We start from the raw sequence: 21,306 nt of genomic DNA, 5'->3' as shown, positions 1-21,306 counted from the left end.
TTTTTACAGTATTGATGGTGAAGAAATGCTCATAGTTCTTCAGGTATGTATTTTAGAACCCACGTTTACTAGTTTTTTTTTTGTGGTGTAAGGAACTTGTCCTCGGAACCTGTAAAGGGAATTTAGTTACATGCTGAATATAAGATACAGGAAGCTGCTGGAAACTTACCTGGAGAAGCACTCGCGACACAGCTACCTCTCCTGCTGCAAAGTGCGAAACCTGGTGCGCACACACACTGAACTGCGAGCTGCGGTGTTCCGGCCCGTAGCGAGATTCGCGCGCGTCCCGCTCCGCTGCCGGCAGACCACTATTGTGCGTGTGTTTGTCGGCGCCTCACTCGCGGGTCCGAGGCCGGCCGGCGGGCAGATAATCCGTGACGTCACCACAGCTGCCGCGGACCGCGGGACGCGCCGGGGCCACGCGCTGCTAAAGGAGGCATCTGACATGCTAGCTGGGGCCAGGCCAGACGCCGAGGTCGGGGCATCAGTCGCCCAGCGGTGTCAAGCGTGAGATTCGCAACATTGGGGGTTTGGACGCAGTCCGACAGATTATACGAGGGTCGTTTGAAAAGTCCGTGCAAAGTCCGAGAGATGGCACCACCGGCGCGTATCGAGGTCATGTTTAGTTAGTAGCATCTTTGGAAAGAACACGCACCAAGTTTCAGCCATATTGGTCTATTTCTTTGTGTTTGGCATTCGTGTGAATCAAGGAAGTCGAATGATCGTCAAAAAATAGACGAAAAAGAATTTCGTATGTCCATTAAGCATTACTTTATGAAAGGCAAAACGCCTCAGGACACTAAAGAGAAACTTGATAAACATTACGATGACTCCGCACCTTCGATTAGAAATCATTGATAAAATCCATAATATGGTGATGGGTGACAGGAGACTTAAGATGCGCGAAATTGGAGGTGCTGTGGGAATCTCGAATGAACGGGTATAGAATTTTTGCATAAACATTTGGACATGAGAAAGCTATCCGCAAGATGGGTCCCGCGATTGCTCACGCTTGACCAAAAACGGAATCATGTGATGTGTTGCAAGGATGGTTTGTAGCTGCTCAGGAAGAATCCGCAGGACTTTAAGCGTCGTTTCATCACTGTGGATGAAACTAGGATACATTACTATACTCCTGAGACTAATCAACAATCTAAACAATGGGTTGCCAAAAAGGGCGAAGACTATTCCTTCGGCCGGAAAGGTTATGGCGACTGTCTTTTGTGATTCGCAAGGGATAATCCTTGTCGACTATCTGGAAAAGGGTAAAACTACTACATGTGAATATTAATCATCGTTATTGGACCGTTTGAAAACCGAGCTGCAAGAAAAACGCCAGCGATTGGACCGCAAAAAAGTCCTTTTGTATCACGAAAATGAACCAGCACACACCCCAACAATTGTAGTCGCAAAATTAATGGAAATACAATTCCAACTCGTTTCACATCCCCCTGTTCTCCAGACTTGGCTCCCTCGGACTACACTTTGTTCCCCAATTTGAACAAATGGCTGGCGTGACAAAGATTTTATTCAAAGAGGAAGTGATTGCAGCAACTAATAGACTTGGACAATTCCAATTATTCGGAAAGGATCAACAAATTAGAACACCGGTGGACGAAGTGTACAAGTCTAAAAGGAGACTATGTCGAAAAATAAAAAAAAAGTTTACCCCAAACACGTATGTTGTTGTAGTTGTAGTTGTGGTCTTCAGTCCTGAGACTGGTTTGATGCAGCTCTCCATGCTACTCTATCCTGTGCAAGCTTCTTCATCTCCCAGTACCTACTGCAACCTACATCCTTCTGAATCTGCTTAGTGTATTCATCTCTTGGTCTCCCTCTACGATTTTTATCCTCCACGCTGCCCTCCAATACTAAATTGGTGATCCCACGATGTCTCAGAACATGTCCTACCAACTGATCCCTTCTAGTAGTCAAGTTGTACCACAAGCTCCTCTTCTCCCAAATTCTATTCAATACCTCCTCATTAGTTATGTGATCTACCCATCTAATCTTCAGCATTCTTCTGTAGCACCACATTTCGAAAGCTTCTATTCTCTTCTTGTCTAAACTATTTATCGTCCACGTTTCACTTCCAGACATGGCTACAATCCATACAAATACGTTCAGAAACGACTTCCTGACATTTAAATCTACACTCGATGTTAACAAATTTTTCTTCTTCAGAAACGATTTCCTTGCCATTGCCAGTCTACATTTTATATCCTCTCTACTTCGACCATCATCAGTTATTTTGCTCCCTAAATAGCAAAACTCCTTTACTACTTTACATATCTCATTTCCTAATCTAATTCCCTCAGCATCACACGACTTAATTCGACTACATTCCATTATCCTCGTTTTTCTTTTATTGATGTTCATCTTATACCCTCCTTTCAAGACACTGTCCATTCCGTTCAACTGCTCTTCCAAGTCCTTTGCTGTCTCTGACAGAATTACAATGTCATCGGCGAACCTCACAGTTTTTGTTTCTTCTCCATGGATTTTAATACCTACTCCGAATTTTTCTTTTGTTTCCATTATTGCTTGCTCAATATACAGATTGATTAACATCGGGGACAACTCTGTCTCAATCCCTTCCCAACCACTGCTTCCCTTTCATGTTCCTCGACTCTTATAACTGCCATCTGCTTTCTGTACAAATTGTAAGTAGCCTTTCGCTCCCTGTATTTTACCCCTGCCACCTCTAGAATTTGAAAGACAGTATTCCGGCTAACATTGTCAAAAGCTTCCTCCAAGTCTACAAATGGTAGAAAATTAGGTTTGCCTTTCGTTAGTCTTTCTTCTAAGATAAGTCGTACTGTCAGTATTGCCTCACGTGTTCCAACATTTCTACGGAATCCAAACTGATCTTCCCCGAGGTCGTCTTCTATCAGTTTTTCCATTCGTCTGTAAAGAATTCGCGTTAGTATTTTGCAGCTGTGACTTATTAAACTGATAGTTCGGTAATTTTCACATCTGTCAACACCTACTTTCTTTGGGATTGGAATTATTATATTCTTCTTGAAGTCTGAGGGTATTTCGACTGTCTCATACATCTTGCTCACCAGATGGTAGAGTTTTGTCAGGACTGGCTCTCCTAAGGCTGTCAGTAGTTCTAATGGAAAGTTGTCTACTCCGGGGGCCTTGTTTCGACTCAGGTCTTTCATTGCACTGTCAAACTCTTCAAGCAGTATCATATCTCCCATTTCATCTTCATCTGCATCCTGTTCCATTTCCATAATATTATTCTCAAGAACATCGCCCTTGTATAGACCCTCTATATACTCCTTCCACCTTTCTGCTTTTCCTTCTTTGCTTAGAACTGGGTTTCCATCTGAGCTCTTGATATTCATACAAGTGGTTCTCCTTTCTCCAAAGGTCTCTTTAATTTTCCTGTAGGTAGTATCTATCTTACCCCTAGTGAGATAAGCCTCTACATCCTTACATTTGTCCTCTAGCCATCCCTGCTTAGCCATTTTGCACTTCCTGTCGATCTCATTTTTGAGACGTTTGTATTCCCTTTTGCCTGCTTCATTTACTGTATTTTTGTATTTTCTCCTTTCATCAGTTAAATTCAATATTTCTTCTGTTACCCAAGGGTTTCTACTAGCCCTCGTCTTTTTACCTACTTGATCCTCTGCTGCCTTCACCACTTCATCCCTCAGAGCTACCCATTCTTCTTCTACTGTATTTTTTTCCCCCATTCCTGTCAATCGTTCCCTAATGCTCTCCATGAAACTCTGTACAACCTCTGGTTTAGTCAGTTTATTCAGGTCCCAGCTCCTTAAATTCCCACCTTTTCGAAGTTTCTTCAGGTTTAATCTACAGTTATTAACCAATAGATTGTGGTCAGAGTCCACATCTGCCCCTGGAAATGTCTTACAGTTTAAAACCTGGTTCCTAAATCTCTGTCTTACCACTATATAATCTATTTGATACCTTTTACTATCTCCAGGGTTCTTCCATGTATACAACCTTCTTTCATGATTCTTGAACCAAGTGTTAGCTATGATTAAGTTATGCTCTGCGCAAAATTCTACCAGGCGGCTTCCTCTTTCATTTCTTAGCCCCAATCCATATTCACCTACTATGTTTCCTTCTCTCCCATTTGATACTCTCGAATTCCAGTCCCCCATGACTATTAAATTTTCGTCTCCCTTCACTATCTGAATAATTTCTTTTATCTCATCATAGATTTCTTCAATTTCTTCGTCATCTGCAGAGCTAGTTGGCATATAAATTTGTTCTACTGTAGTAGGCGTGGGCTTCGTGTCTATCTTGGCCACAATAATGCGTTCACTATGCTGTTTGTAGTAACTTACCCTCACTCCTATTTTTTTATTCATTATTAAACCTACTCCTGCATTACCCCTATTTGATTTTGTATTTATAACCCTGTATTCACCTGACCAAAAGTCTTGTTCCTCCTGCCACCGAACTTCACTTATTCCCACTATATCTAACTTTAACCCATCAATTTCCCTTTTTAAATTTTCTAACCCACCTGCCCGATTAAGGGGTCTGACATTCCACGCTCCGATCCGTAGAACGCTAGTTTTCTTTCTCCTGATAACGACGTCTTCTTGAGTAGTCCCCGCCCGGAGATCCGAATCGGCGACTATTTTACCTCCGGAATATTTTACCCAAGAGGACGTCATCATCATTTAATCATACAGTAAAGTTGCATTTCCTCGGGAAAAACTACGGCTGTAGTTCCCCTTGCTTTCAGCCGTTGCATTACCAAAACAGCAAAGCCGTTTTGGTTAGTGTTACAGGGCCAGATCAGTCAATCATCCAGACTGTTGCCCCTGCAACTACTGAAAAGGCCGCTGCCCCTCCTCAGGAGCCACACGTTTGTCTGGCCTCTCAACAGATACCCCTCCGTTGTGGTTGCACCTACGATACGGCTATCTGTATCGTTGAGGCACGCAAGCCTCCCCACCAACGGCAAGGTCCATGGTTCATGGGGGGAGTAAGTAAGTAGATTTTATTGTTGCACGGACTTTTCAACGCCCCTCGTATGTACATCAGTAATTTTGAGAACATTTATCCTGGAGAACAGCGGTCCGGCAAAAAATACGGTAAAAATAGCAAACAGTCTCGACCTCAAAAAGAATTTTTATGGTAACCGGTTTCGATAATTTTTTGACCATCCTCAGATCGTCACACCATGGTGGTAGGTGGTGGCCGTGAATGGAGAGCGCGTTGAACAGTTGACGTTTGTACAGCTACAGCACCCGCCACATTCACCGCCACCGCCTACCGATGACGGTCTGAGCATGGTTAAGAAACAAATGTTTTTGCGTCGACCGTTCGTTTTTAAAATATATTTACATCATCATACTCTGCAAACCTCTGTGAAGTGCACGCGTTCGACAGTGGCCAGACGTCAGAAAGGAGGAGGAGGCCTTCTTGTCGGGCCGCAGACAACGCTAACCGTCACGTGTCTGTCAACAGTAATCTGCAAACAGACATGGCTGTTAGTGTAGCAGCTTAGGAGGTGACCGAGTTCGACCGGAAACACGCGGTCAGGCTCCTTAATGTGCATGACGACTGACAGCGGCCGGCTAACGGACGGTTTGAAACTCCAGCACTATAGCACGTAGTCAAAGAACAGATATGCATATCAAACTAAGGTGTCGTTCAAGACGAAACAAATAAGTCCACTCTGAACTCTGTTGCGTACTTAGTTTAGGAGACACAGCGTGATACAAACTTAACATTTATCTTAAATTTAGACGAATTATAAGTTTCATTGTGCAGTATGATCATGAAGTCTCGCTATAATATAAAAAAATCATAGTTTCGAAGCTATTGGAGAGACACTTAAAACGTTTAGCAGCACTCACTTGTTTCTTCCTTTGTCCTTAATTGCAGATTTGACTTGAAGTTTATGAGAATGGCGACATATCAGGAGAAGGTTCAATTTTTCGTCTGGTATGCAGACCTCAAATCTGTGGCAACGGTAAATCCGGAATTATTATCAGCATGGGAGGGCGGAGGGACACCCATGGGTCAGGTACTCGACACGGTAGCTCAGCGTGTTCGGTGAGAGAGAAATCTGTAATAAAAATTTTGAGTGAGGTATTTAACGATGAACTTCAATTGGTACCGATGAACTTGGATGTGTATCAAGTGACGTCCGCTCAGATCAAACGGCGAGAAGAATGACGAACAAAATGAAGAAAGGAAAGCAAATATCGTGCGTAAAAAAATTTAAAAATGTGTGGCATCTTTGACTAGCAATCAAAACGCCCTCGGTCCCAGGTTCGAACCTCGCATAAATTTAGAATAAAAATCGTCAGGAAGTCGCCCCCGGTCTGTCAACGGCCTTATCAGAGAGGGCGGAGGCGCGGACTAACGTTCAGGGGACTATCTTGCCGCAGGCCGTTGTGGCCGATTGTTCTAGGTGCTTCAGTCTGGAACTGCGCGACCGCTACGGTCGCAGGTTCTAATCCTGCCTCGAGCAAGGATGTGTGTGATAGGTTAGTTAGGTTTAAGTAGTTTTAAGCTCTAGGGGACTGATGACCTCAGATGTCAAGTCCCATAGTGATCAGAGCCATTTCTGACTCTCTTGCCCTTAAGGTGCGAAACTACCACTAAAAGGCGGAATAATAAGCAATGATCGACGGGAGGAGGATGCAGATTGCAATGGAAACCACTGCATTAAAGAGACATAATGTGTGTCCACAGCACACGTTCCCTGTAACTGAAAAGTGCCTTGATGAGCTCACCACGGGCAAAAGGTTCCGGAGTAGTCCACCGTTCACTTCTCGGTAAAGGGTCTGCCAAGGGGGAGGTGACCACGAGAAAAAGATTTAATAAAAAAAAAAAAACGAAATGGTAACGTACTACGAGTTCAGTGAAGTGGAAATTAGACAGAGATTTCTGGTCAGATGAGTATAGAGTAACATCGACAGCAGCAGAAAATGGTATAATGGGAGCAGGATTCGTTATGAATAGGAAGGTACGTCAAAGAGCCTGTTACTGTGAACAGTTCAGTGATAGGGGTGTTCTTCTCAGAATCGACAGCAAACCAACACCGACAACGATAGTCCAGGTATACATGTCAACCTCACTAGCTGAAGATCAAGAGACAGAGAAAGTATATGGGGGTATTGAAAGAGTAATACAGTACGTAAAGGGAGATAAAAATCTAATAGTCATGGGGGCTAGAATGAAGTTACAGGAGTAGAAGAAAAGGTTTTATTTTTTTAAGTCAATGGTCTTCCGACTGGTTTCATGCGGCCACGAATTTCTCACCTGTGCCAACCTCTTCATCTCAGAGGAGAACTTACAACCTACGTCCTCAATTACCCGCTGGATGTATTCCAGTCTCTATCTTCCTATACAGCTTTTGACCTCTACAGCTCCCTCTAGTACAATGGAAGTCAGTCCCTGATGTCTTAACAGTTGTCTTATCATTCTGTCCCTTCTTCTTGTCAGTGTTTTCCACATATACCTTTCCTCTTCGATTCTGCGCAGAACCTCCTCAATCCACCTAATTTTCAACATTCGTCTGCAGTACCACACCTCAAATACTTCGATTCTCTTCTGTTCCGGTTTTCCCACAGTCCATGTTTCACTACCATACAATGCTGTGCTCCAGACATATATTCTCAGATATTTCTTCCTCAAATTAAGGCCTGTGTTTGATGCTAGTAGACTTCTATTGTCCAGAAATGCCCTTTTTGCCAGTGCTAGTCTGAATCTGATGTCCTCCTTGCTTCGTCCGTCATGGGTTATTTTGCGGCAGAATCCCTTAACCTCAACGACTTCGTGACTATCAATCATGATGTAAGATTTCTCGCTGTTCACATTTCTATTACTTCTCATTACTTTTATCTTTCTTCGATTTACTGTACTCATTAGACGGTTCATTCCATTCAGCAGATCATGTAATTCTTCTTCACTTTCACTCAGGATAGCAATGTCATAAGCGAATCGTATCATTGATGCCCTTTCACCTTGAATTTTAATTCCTCTCCTGAACCTTTCTTTTAATTCCATCATTGCTTCTTCGATATACAGATTGAACAGTAGGGGCGAAAGATTACATCCCTGTCTTACACCCTTTTTAATCAGAGTATTTCGTTGTTGATCGTCCACTTTTATTTTTCCCTCTTGGTTCTTGTACAAATTGTATATTACCCGTCTCTCCCTATAGCTTACCCCTACGTTTCTCAGAATTTCGAACATCTTGCACCATTTTACATTGTCGAACGCTTTTTCCAGGTCGACAAATCCTATGAATGTGTCTTGATTTTTCTTTAGTCTTGCTTCCACCATCAACCGCAACGTCAGAATGGCCTCTCTGGTGGCTTTGCCTTTCCTAAAGCCAAGTTGATCGTCATCTAACACATCCTCAATTTTCTGTTCCATTCTTTTGTATATTAGTCTTGTCAGCAACTTGGATGCATGAACTGTTAAGCTGATTGTGGTATAGTTCTCGTACTTGTCAGCTCTTGCAGTCTTCGGAATTGTGTGGATGATATTTTTCCGAAAGTCAGATGGTATGTCTCCAGACTCATACTATCTACTCACCAATATGAATAGTCGTTTTATAGACACCGCCCCCAATGATTTTAGAAATTCTGATGGAATGGTATCCATTCCTTCTGCCTTATTTGATCTTACCAAAGCACTTTTAAATTCTGATTCTAATACTGGAAGTCCTATCTCTTCCAAATCGAATCCTGTTTCTTCTTCTGTCACATCAGATAAGTCTTCCACCTCATAGAGGTTCCGAAATTAGATTCTGGATTGTAAGGCGTGCCCAGGAGCAGATATACACTGGGATCACAATGTAGTAGTGATGAAGAGTAAGGTGAAGTTTAAGATATCAGTCAGGAAGAACAAATACACAGAGAAGTGGGATACAGAAGTACTAAGGAATGACGAGATACCTTTGAAGTCCTCTAGGGCTACAGATACAGCAATAAGGGATAGTCCAATAGGCAGTACAGTTAAAGAGGAATGGACATCTCTGAAACGGGCAATCACAGAAATTGTAAGGAAAAACAAGGGTACAAAGAAGCTAACTACGAAGATACCACGGGTAATAGAAAAAAATTATTCAGTTGATCAATAAAAGAAGGAACTTCAGAGAAATTCAAGAACAGAAAAATACAAGTCGTGGAGAAATGAAATAAATAGGAAGTGCAGGGAAGCTAAGACGAAATGGCTGCAGGAAAAATGCGAAGAAATCGAAAAAGAAATGATTGTCGGTAGGACAGACTCAGCGTACAGGGAAGTCAAAACAACCTTTGGTGAATTTAAAAGCGAGGGTAGTAACGTTAACAGTGCAACAGGAATTCCACTGTTAAATGCAGAAGAGAGAGAGGTTAGGTGAAAAGCGTATATTGAAAGCCTCTGTGAGGGGGAAGATTTGTCTGATGCGATATAAGAAAAAACAGGATTCGATTTAGAAGAGATAGGTCATCCAGTATTACAATCAAAATTTAAAAGAGCTTTGGAGGACTTCAGATCAAATAAGGCTGAAGGGATAGATACCATTCCATCAGAATTTTTAAAATCACTGGGGAAGCGGCTATAGAACGACTATTCATGTTGGTGTGTAGAACGTGCGAGTCTGGCAATATACCGTCTGACTTTAGGAAAAATATCGCCCACACAATTCTGAAGACTGCAAGAGCTGACAAGTACGAGAAATATCGCCCAATCAGCTTAACAGCTGATGCTTCCAAGTTGCTGACAAGGATAGTATACAGAAAAATGGAACATAAAATTGAGGATGTGTTAGATGACGATCAACTTGGCTTTAGAATAGGCAAAGGCACCAGAGAGGCAATTCTGAAGTTGGTGTTGATGGAAGCAAGACACGTCCATAGGATTTGTCGACAATGTAAAAGTGGAAGATACTGGAAATTTTGGGGAAAATAGAGGTAAGGTATAGGGAGAGACGGGTAATACACAATATGTACAACAGCCAAGAGGAAATATTGAGAGTTTACGCCCCGAATGAAATGCTCGTATTAAAAAGGGTGTAAGACAGGGGTGTAGTCTTTCGCCCCTACTGTTCAGACTGTACATCGAAGAAACAATAATGGAAACAAAAGAAAGGTTCGGGAGTGGATTTAAAATTCAAGGTGAAAGGATATCAATGATACTATTCGCTGATGGTATTGCTATCCTGAATGAAAGTGAAGAACAATTACAGGATCTGCTGAATGGAATGAACAGTCTAATGAGTACTGAATATGGATTGAGAGTAGATCGAAGAAAGATGAAAGTGAGGAACAGCAGAATTTGGAAAAGCGAGGAAGTTAACATCAGGACTTATAATTATGAAGAAGACAGAGTTAACGAATTCTTCTACCTAGGCAGCAAAATAACCAATGAGGGACGGAGCAAGGAGGACATCATGAAGCAGACTAGCACTGGCAAAAAGGGCATTCCTGGCCAAGAGAAGTCTAATTATATGAAACATAGACTTTAGTTCGAGGATGAAATTTCTGAGAATATACGTGTGGAGGACAGCATTGTACGGTAATGAAATATGGACATTCGCCTGGGCTCCATTGGAGCTTCAGTAGTAATCGAAGATACCTTAGCAGCTGTGTAGTACGTGAATATTATTGTGGACCACTTGTGTACCTTCTTGGCTGGTATCTTTCCTGGCGACAATGGCATGTTCCAGTGGAATAACTGTCCGACTTACAAGGCTAAAATCGGGTTACGGTGATCTGAAGAGCATGATAGCGACCTCTCGGTGATGTCTCGGCTACCAAACGCATTGCTCGACCATTGTATCCCATTCTTTTAAGTTCCTATGCATAATTATTGTGCTAGTTGGACTCCTTGTGGCATTTCGGAAATCACGAAAGATTCTTTCCGCTGATTCCTTTCGATTTTTACAACTACACTCCGCAATATTCGACGGATTCTGTCCGTGAGTATATGAGGTCTACCTGTTCTTGGTGTAGCTCTGGTTGTTCCTTCGCTTTTCCAGTTCACAGTCACATTACCCACAGTCGACTGGGGCAGAAGAACTGAAATGTCCATGAAGAATTTTTTTACTCAGGTGACATCCAATGACTGGTCCACATTCGAATTCACCTAACTCTCCTGACCGATTCATTCTGATGTTGCTGCTTCTCTATTGACAACACAATACACCCCACCTCCATTTAGGCTAGTGTGTCCGCTTGTCGTGACATCTAGTGGTCAATTTCACAACAGGTAGGGTGTACAAATACTTCTGATCAGATAGTATAGATTTTGGTGTAGATTATAGTAATTGTATGCTGCAATCAAGTGTTGCATATCTGAAACGAAGGATTTTGTGTAGGTCAGTGCAATTAGCAAATTAGTGTGATTAAACGAAAATAAATAAAATATACGTGCTCGTATACATCGTTGGACTCAGACTATTATTGAGGTTTCACTTTCAGAGTATTCCAAACGATAGTCAGTATTATCTATCTAGTTTTCCTGCGCTACTACAGAATCCGTCTTGTGTTTACGTGTACCTCTGTTTCGTGATGCACGCATCAGTCGTGTTTTCAGGAATTTACAACTTGTTACTGTCGGCGTTGTGTGCTCCTTACACTGCTGCTAACAGTTTACACTAGACCTGGGTCCCGACCACTGGTGAGTATTGGTACGTGATTGCTCTCACATGGACTTCTTGTCTTTGCCGATGGATTTCATTTAGACCGTTATGGATCTGAAGAGGTTAAAATTTTGAACGATGTACACTTTGAGGAATCAACTCACATTTACCTACCACCATCGTCATCAAAAGCTCTGTTGATGCTTATTTGCTAGAGCTACAACCCAAGGGATGGAGCGTGTTGTATGAGATACTGAATAACGTATTTTCTAGTTCAATGACGCTTGTTTGTCGACGTGGAAGAAGTGTTCGACAATGTAAAAAGATGAAGTTGTTCGTAATTTTGAGAAAAATAGGAGTCTGCTATAGTGAACACGGGTAATACACATTATACACAGTAATCAAGAACAACCAGGAAGGGCGGATGACCGGAAACGAAGTGGTCATTTTAAAATTGGTGTCAGAGAGGGAAGCAGTTCATTGCCCCTATTGTTCCATCTGTACAGGAAAGAGGTAACAACGGAAATGAAGGAAGCGCTCAGGAGCGGCATTAAATTCACGGTGAAAGAATATCAGTGATAAGATTCCATGATGACACTGCTATCCTCGTTGAAAGTCAGGAAGAATTACAGGATGTATTGAATGGAGCGCATCTATGGTTTGAGAGTAAAACGAAGACAGATAAAAGTATTGAGGAGTAGCAGAAATGAAAAAAAGCGATAAACTTAAAATCAAAATTGGTGCCTACGAAGAAGAAGATAGGGATGTGTGCGATTTAGGAAGCAAATAACTCATGACGGACGAAGTAGGAAGGACATAAAACGTAGACTAGCACGGATGAAGTGGACATTCCTGTCGAACAGAAGTCTACTGGCATCAAACATAGGCATTAATTTGAGAAATGAATTTCAAGAGAATGTACGTTTTATGGTAGTGAATCATGGGCTGTGCGAAAACCGGAAAGGAAAGAAATAATGTTCAAATGTGTGTGAAATCTTATGGGACTTAACTGCTAAGGTCATCAGTCCTTAAACTTACACACTACTTAACCTAAATTATCCTAAGGACAAACACACACACCCATACCCGAGGGAGGACTCGAACCTCCGCCGGGATCAGCCGCACAGAAAGAAAAGAATCGAAGTCTTTTAGATCTGGTGTTATAGAAGGATTTTGAAAATTGGGTCGACTGATAAGGAATGAGGACGTTCTCTGCAGAATCGGTTAGAAATGAAATATTTCGACAACGCTGTCAAGAAGAAGGGACAGGATGACAGAGCAGGTGTTAAGACAAAAAGTATTAACTTCAGTGGTGCTAGAAGGAGCTGCAGAGGGTAAAAAGTGTAGGGACAGAGATTGTAATACGTCCAATAGTTATTTCAGGACACAGGGTGCATGTGCTGTTCCGAGATGAAGAGTTAGACATGGCAGAGGAATTCGTGGCAGGCCACATCAAACTAGTAAGAAGATTAATGACGCCCTCCCTCCTCCCCCCCCTCCCCCCAAAAAGGAAAAAAGAAGCATCTAGGAAGGTAGCAGTGTATTCACTACGAAAATAAGCAGATGGGGTAAGAAATTAATACAGCAAAATAAATAGCGGGTGTACCACGATATTATATGATGAAATTCCTTAACGTATTAACTATGTAAGAAAGTTATCTGTACAGTCTTAATTACTTACTGACGAGCTACTGCTCCTCTATGTTCATGAAAGGGAAAAAAAACTGACTCGTTAATGAGAAATGATTTCAGAAAAGCTCTTGGATGATCATAAGACAAATGAAAACCGCAAGGCAACTCGTTCTGAATGTTTTGATATTTTGGAATCTACAGCACGTTGAATTAAGAAACTGAACTTACCGCGATGGCTTCTTCTCACACCGTCTTCCGTCTTGTGACAATGTAATACACTCTACCTGTATGAAGCTGCTTGCTCATTCACAAGTTAAGTAAGACAAGAAAAGGTCTGCAATATAAGCGTTCAGTCAACGTTCTGGCAAGATGTAAATATCGTTGTGGAGTGTTGCTGTCGCAGTCCAGCACAATCAGTTTCTCTATTCTTGTGACCTCCACCCAGTTCTGTCGGTCCACTCATTTTCACGTACAACCAATAAATCCTTCATAACTCACGTGCACGAAAATTCTGCACACTCACGCACAACGGCCTGACGGCGTCGTTTTATATCAGTACGGTGAGGTATATAGTGTGTGCATCTGTTCAGAGACCATTTATTTCTCCTTTCCTAAAAAGTAGTCTACTTCCTACTAAAGAACCCCATAATTGTGTTCAGGAGGCTGTGAGGACGTGTTGTCGTCGTTTCACCAAAGAAAATTTCTTAGCAGTACAAGGAACCGAACTCGTGTCTACCGCTTTGGGTAGGCAGACGCATAGAAAAGGAAAAAGAAAAGAGTTCAAATTTCCCTCCACAGATCTTGATTTAGATTTTCTTTGGTCTCCACAACTTGCTATAGGCGAAAGGAGAACGGTTGCTGCACAACTGTGATGGACAGTTTACGGCTAGGCCAGGTCGCAATAAGATTTGGAAATCATATAAAGTTATTTTAATGCTACGTTATTTAAATTGTTGCAAGCAAGTGTTTCGAAAGCCCGGCGGACACATATTAACATAGTAGAAAGTGGATTCGAGGGCGGAGAGACTGAAAGCCATTTGCGCTCATTATTGTGTGCAAAAGACCCGGTGAGCCGTGCATGTTGAAGCTTCCGGTACGGGAGACGTGCCACCCCCTGATCGATTAACGACAACGCTCAGTATAGTGCGTCGGCCTGCCTGGATGTGGTTTTTATGCGGTTTCCCACATTCGACTGTGGGAGGCAGCACCGACACAAACAAGGAAAGAGAGATGTTGCGATGGCTGGTGGCAGGAATCCAATATGATCTGTACAAAACACTTGCAGATTAATGGAACACTTTATTTCTAGAAAGGAAAGAAACTTCTCGTTATGAGGTGGCTTCCTGTGTTCCCTGAGCATCCTACATGCAATTACATTTATATACCACTACTACTCGCAGAACTCAGGCTACGTAGCGTCTTCCTATTACTCAGTACTCTTTTTGGTGTTTCCAAAGTACTACCATTCGTATCATTCGTATTGGTGAACTTCTGGGGTGTGAAGGTGGATGGGCCAGTGGGAACCAAAATTACTAATGCTGTGTAGGTCGACAATGAACAATTCTTAAACTAAAGAAACTTGGCGCTACGCGCTTCGATTGCCCGTGGGATTGCCCTGCTGCCGATCGTCGGTTGATGGGCACCGAGCGTGCGGGCCGCCTTGGATTCATCGTGATCTCCGGCAGGAAAACATTCGCAGTCATGCTTTGTCCAAAGCATCCGGCATCAGGCCAATTCCGCGGCCAATAGGAGCTCTTGGTGATAAATTTCAGTAGTTTAAAACTGGTGCTTTGTCGACCTACGCAACGTTAGTATTTTTGGTTCCTTCTGGCATCAGCTATCCGTGGTCAAAATTACGTGACACAGTTTTTCTACAACCTGTCTTCAATCGGCTTCACGTCGACGTCATTAAGGAAGATCTTCCTCGATTGCTCCAGTATCTTGGCCCCGTGCCATTGTCCAGATACCACAAAGTCGACATTCTGAAGGTGCCTGGTTAGCAGAACGTAACGCTTCAGTGTTGTTGAGGAGTTTTATAGAGGATATCTTAATCTGTTCCCTAAGGAGTACCATGTCAAGTTCACGATGGAGGTCATTGACTGGGCCCAACTAGGTGCACGTAATATGACCCGAAAGCACCGATTCTGGACTGGTTGGAGGAGGTGTAAGAATGAGGGGTAAACAGTGCCCCAAGTCAAGGAGCTGTAAAAAGCGCTGGGAGGACTGTTGCGGAATAAAGGCGGAGCTTGGTCCTGGTCTGTAGTTCTGTGCTTGCCAGTACAGGGTAGAGCTGGTGGAGAAGTTGTAGCTACTCGATCCGTTTCTCTCGTAAATGTATTTAAAAAGTAGCTTCTTGTCCAGGATAATACCACGATACTTAACTCTGTCTGTCCAGTTGAATAGTCAACCGTGCAGAATCAGGCGGAGATTGAGGCGTTGTCGTGTAAATATCATGGCCTCAGCCTTTTCTTCATTGAGCTCAGTACAGTTTTGGGCCATTCATTGTTCAGTTAACGTCAGTTGTCGCTAGAGGCGGTTAATAATGGCGTGGACTAGTCGGCTAGCCGTCAACAGGGTTGTATCACCAGAAAATTGGGCAAGCACCACTAGGGGCAGAACTGGAAATCGTTAACATAGATGACAAAGAGAACTGGTGACAAAACCGATACCTATGGGATTCTTTCCAAAAGGTGTTTGAGACTGGAGCATTGTCCTTGTATCTTAACTGTTCCTGTCCTGAAAAAGCTGATGATCGACTTGATACAGTAGCCAAGAAGGACGTGAAGGTCGTACAATTTGGTGATCAGTTTGTCACGCCGGACCCGTTGGTGCGCCGTCTGTATATCCAAAAAATGGCGAGGTGTAATTAGACATATTCATATTACAGGCGATATACAGTATTATGAGGTACGTAGAAAGCCGAGGTTGAAAGGCGAAGAGATCCAGCCTTATCATATCCTGGTCGAAGATTACGGTTTGTATCCTGTAGAGCAGCAACCCTTCAAGCATTTTGGACACTGTCACTATCGACAAGAGACTGCTTGGTCGATAATTGGAGGGCTGACATAGATCTCTTCCAGGCTTCAGAATAGGCACAACCTGAGCAAGGTTGTGGTTGTGGAAAGTACCCAATGACAGCTGTTGCTGCTGTTGTAGATGTGTGTGACCAAAATAAGTCGCTTCCAGGGGGGTGTGCTTAACTTGATCATGAGTAACGCCATCTGGTCCCAGTACAGAGTGAACCCCGAAGTTGCGAATTATTCATCGGGTTTCCGCCAGGGTCACGAGAAGTGGCTCTGCTTGCTGGATAGTCTCCCTGATTGTGCTCTCTGCGTGATCCCAAATGGTTCAAATGGCTCTAAGCACTATGGGACTTAACTTCTGAGGTCATCAGTCCCCTAGAACTTAGAACTAAGTAAACCTACTAACCTAAGGACATTACACACATTCATGTCCGAGGCAGGATTTGAACCTGCGACCGTAGCGGTCGCGCGGTTCCAGACTGTAGCGCCTAGAACCGCTCGGTCACCCCGGCCGGCTGTGTGATCCCATTTGCGTCTCCACCATCTTCTAGGGTGTCCACCTCTTTCTAAGCTTCGTAGGTGGAAGCAAGAAGTTTATAATTTTTAACATTTTTATGCAGCGACAGCAACTGAAGTTGTTTATATAAGAATATATAGCCTACAGTTGCAGGTTAACTTTATCGTTTACCTAGGTTTCAACGTTAGTGATAACGTCTTCTTCAGAACATAAATTATTATTTAAATGTTTGCCTAAAACAAGCCATGTCCTAAGTCAACTTTATAAAACTTGAAGCATAACCATAAGGTTTTGTCACTTCTATTAAACAAGCTGTAGCAAATTCACTTTAAGCCCGTTCTAAAGAAGACGTTATTACTAACGTTGAAACCTAGGTAAACGATAAAGTCAACCTGCAACTGTAGGCAGTATATTCTTATATAGAAGTAAGAAGTTCTGCTTTGTCGAGAGGGTCATATGTCGGTCCTGCGGGACCCTGGAGCGCTCGATTCAGAGGTCGTGGATTCTGTATGGTGCGGAAAAGACTGCACTCGTTACGGGACTGGGGCAGAATGGTGGACATTTTGTTTCCCCACACCACAGTTCGATGTTCTAAAGCACTCCAGCGAAGTTCGTTTGAGAGGCATTTCATCTCCCTCCGAGCTTCCGGGTTTCCATAGCACAGCCTGCGTCACCTGGCCCTCTTCTTAAGAGTTTTCAAATCTTTGGTGAGGATAGCGAGGTTCTCTTGATAAGGCGCAAGGTAGGTTGTGATGAATGATGCCTGTTTGTATGTTCTTCGAGACTGGCCAGTTAGTTTGTCAATGGTTTCATCAATACAGGCTGCAGATGAAACGAATACAGCGGGTCGGACTGTTTCTTTTGCAGCCACCGTCCGAACTTGTCCCAATTCGTGGACGTTTGTGATGGATGTCACATTATGGTGGTTGGAGGTCAAGTCTTTGATCGTCTGCAGTTGCAAATCCAGCCTCACGTTCTTAAGCATGGCTATATCTAGAACATCCAATCTACGATGGGATGGGACAGAATGTGCGTTGGATCCTCGGACGCGAACGTGGTAGCATCATGTGTGTGTGTGTGTGTGTGTGTGTGTGTGTGTGTGTGTGTGTGAAATCTTATGGGACTTAACTGCTAAGGTCATCACACTACTTAACCTAAATTATCATAAGGACAAACACACACACCAATGCCCGAGGGAGGACTCGAACCTCCGCCGGGACCAGCCGCACAGTCCATGACTGCAGCGCCTGAGACCGCTCGGCTAATCCCGCGCGGCTAGCATCAAGTCTTTCTTCCAAAGCACAGAGCCTCCACTTCTCGGGCTGTTGCTTCGAGAGTATCATGCGAAATGCTTTGAACTGAGATCAGCGCACATAAAGATTTTATCAAATCGGTCAAATATCGCCAGGAAATCATCTCCAATGAATTGTCTATTGGGGCTGAGGTACTTTGAGATCAGCGTGATGTGGCCATAGGCAGTAGAAATTATGGTGACCGTGGCTTCAAGGATTTCCAGTGCTGGGAGAATCGTTAGTGCAGGCGTGTTCCCTCTTACGTCCCGTTCGTTTGTTTCGGACAAATTGAAATCCTGCCGGTTGGACTCGTTTTCTTCGATCGTCGTTCGTTTTTCTTTGTCCCTGATGGTCTTCAGTCGGTTGAATATTGATAGGTGGTGGGGGTGTGTGTTCCTAGTGTGACTGTCTTTCCCCTGGAGCTGTGGCGGTTTCCAGAACACGACCACTGACGTTGAGGGCGCAGCCGGGGCCCGGAGCGTCCGTTGTTGTCCGTTCGCGCCATTCCAGATGTTACCGTGTCCACAGCCTTGGTCTTCGAATTTTCTTCCTCTGTGGCATGGTCGTCGTAGACGATCAATCGATCATTGTGCGGTCGAGACAGCTCGCTCCGATCCACTTGCTTGTGCATCGCGTGTTCGAACACACTGCCTGCCTACTAGCGATGAGCCGCTGATTAAGTCAATTTTGACAGGGGGCGCTGATCTCTGTCTCCCTGGCGGTGTTGCGCTGCCCGCTCCTTCCATAGGCGCGAGGGTCAACGCGTTCTTGATGCCGTTTCGCAGGGCTGCGCTGGTCGGTGTGCAGTCGATGCCTTAGGATTCCACAGACTGTATGAGTACCGGGATGATACCCAAGTCCAACCTCAGTTACAAAATCAAATGGCTCTGAGCACTATGGGACTTAACTTCTAAGGACATCAGTCCCCTAGAACTTGGAACTACTTAAACCTAACTAACCTAAGGATATCACACACATCAATGCCCGAGGCAGGATTCGAACCTGCGACCGTAGCGGTCGCGCGGTTCCAGACTGTAGCGCCTAGAACCGCTCGGCCACCCGGGCCTTCCAATCTCAGTGACACAATTCGCAAACATGTACAAAGGTTTCGCCCATCTTCACATGACTACCACTATACGCAGACCGTTGAGGTACACACATTCCGTCTCGGGAGTAACGGTTTAGCAACAGGAACGGGATCCGGTCACTCCTCAAATTAACCACGCCAAATCCACTAATCACCATGTCGACACTGCGCCGATGCAGGAGATGGCACAAAAAGAAGGAAGACGATTGTGGTCAAACAATATTCTTGAACAAGACTTCTTGCAGATACAAGGCACAAAAGCATCTCATATTCTGGTATCCACCTCTTAGTTACTTATCCGACGCTTCTTTTCGTTGTAGGCTGGTAATTAAAATACTTCTGGGGAGCCTGTGGCTTATCCATTTATTCCGGTGTTTGTCAGCTGTCTGCTGTGAACTTGTAGCTTTGAGATAGTTTCTCGGACTTTGGATTTTTATAGGATCTAGCTATGATGTTCCTTCCACCGCTATAACAAAAGCATTTCGGCTGCTTGAATTCTATCTTTCGACGTCATGCTCCATGTTTCACTTTCATAAAGTTCTGTTGTCATTTTTGGCGAATTTCTTAAACTTTTCCTTTATTTATATGTTTATATCTGAAAGAATAGACACCACACATATAATTAAGGCAAGGCTGGCCAATGATCCCTTCAGTGCAGATGCTCACCACGCTCGAAGTCTTACGGGAATTAGCGAAACGCCGTGAGTAGTGAGTATAGGGGAGACCCGCGTTTGAACTGCGGCCCAGCTTAAATTATCAACTTTCTCCAGTGATATATAACAATGCAGACTAGCACCATATGTCATTACTTCGATTTTAACTTTTTCTTTGTTTTCATCCTATGCATTATTCCGTATATTCACCTTCGTTCTTCTCACGTGGAACTAAATCTATCAGTTTTGTGATAAGTATCTACTTCACTTACAAGGGAAGTTATTGAATCTCCCGACGAGAATTTGAACGAGACACTGAGAGGTGAACAGGCACGCGAAGGAAACAATATGTGCGAAATACGGTGTTCCACAATTGCTCGAAATGTAGGAGTCCGCTCACAATACAGTGCTAGGTTAAAGTACATATCTAGCCTTGACTTTTGAAAACGGGTTGGCTAAGGAAGATTAGAAGTATAATATTGGTAATAGAGATTTGGCCGTACCTCATGGTCCTAATAGTAATCATTGGTGCCATTCTTAAATGCACCATCTTCGATTCCGCTCACAAAGCTGAAATAGGAAGGGGGTCATGTGCACCAAGATTATGTGCTAGACTTTCACGAACACACAATTTTGTGCCTGCGTCTAACCGTTAACAACACGTGCGACGAGCCATATGGCACAACTGCTCACAACTTCGGACTAGGACATACAAATGAGACGCCCGCTCCAGTAGGTGCAGTGACAGAGTTTGCGATAAACATGGTATGAACATCCTAAACGAGAGACGGAGCTTCGAAGGGCGAGCGCTGCAGTTAAACATGTCTGCCGAACCACGTGTGTCCCATCGGAGAACGTGAGTGCAAGACAACGAGCGCTGCCACTCACCATAATTACCTGCAGACCTTGGAGGAAAACAGACAATATATATGACGTGCATTGCGAGGTCATGTGAGCAGGCGCATGCGTGGAAGACGAAGCGCGTGTCGTACGGCAGTGATGTTTACCTACGGAGGGGGTTAGTAGTAAGTAATGAGTCAGGGCATAAGCCTGCTCGTCGGTTCAACACTGAAGTTTTAGAAGGGCGTTTGGCAGTGAGATTACCGAAATGGCGTGTAATCCCCGTGCTGCGGCACAAAGACGGAGGTGACAGAGGGTTATCCACCATACGACACGGCTCCAACATACATTGGCCGGCGTATTGCATAGCAGTTGATGAACCTGTTGGAGAAACATGTGCTGAGGTGCTGTCATGTTGGAAGGACAGACGTTAAAGGACAGATGTTATGGTGTGACAGGATGATCTTGCAAATGACTGGACGATAGGGACGTGGTCTGACAGTGATACTCCACAATTGCCAGTGCAAAACGTGGCAACCAGTTCCAGTCCCTACGAACCATCCCCCCGCCCCCAGGGTGCGACATATAGGATTTCATAAACATTTCACACCAAGAACAGTGAAGAGGATGTATGACATTGTGAAGGCTGCGCCCAAATCCGTAGCAGCGACTACGCGCAAAAACAAA

General features: G+C 43.8%; 1 protein-coding gene across 2 annotated transcripts in view; it reads right to left on the bottom strand.

Annotated features, from left to right (window-relative positions):
* The window catches only part of LOC126414647 (parathyroid hormone/parathyroid hormone-related peptide receptor-like), a 510,473-nt gene extending 510,167 nt beyond the window's left edge, over window positions 1-306 (bottom strand). Inside the window, exon 1 of one of the 2 annotated variants that reach the window (XM_050083365.1) lies at window positions 170-306. The gene's annotated coding sequence lies outside the window, so the exon portion shown is untranslated. The remainder of the gene's footprint in view (window positions 1-169) is intronic. The other variant, XM_050083368.1, reaches the window with a different exon arrangement.
* Window positions 307-21,306: the final 21,000 nt, after the last annotated feature.

This window comes from Schistocerca serialis, chromosome 1 (genome assembly GCF_023864345.2).
Source record: "Schistocerca serialis cubense isolate TAMUIC-IGC-003099 chromosome 1, iqSchSeri2.2, whole genome shotgun sequence".
Lineage (NCBI taxonomy): Eukaryota > Metazoa > Arthropoda > Insecta > Orthoptera > Acrididae > Schistocerca > Schistocerca serialis.
This window is presented reverse-complemented; position numbering and strand designations above follow the sequence as displayed.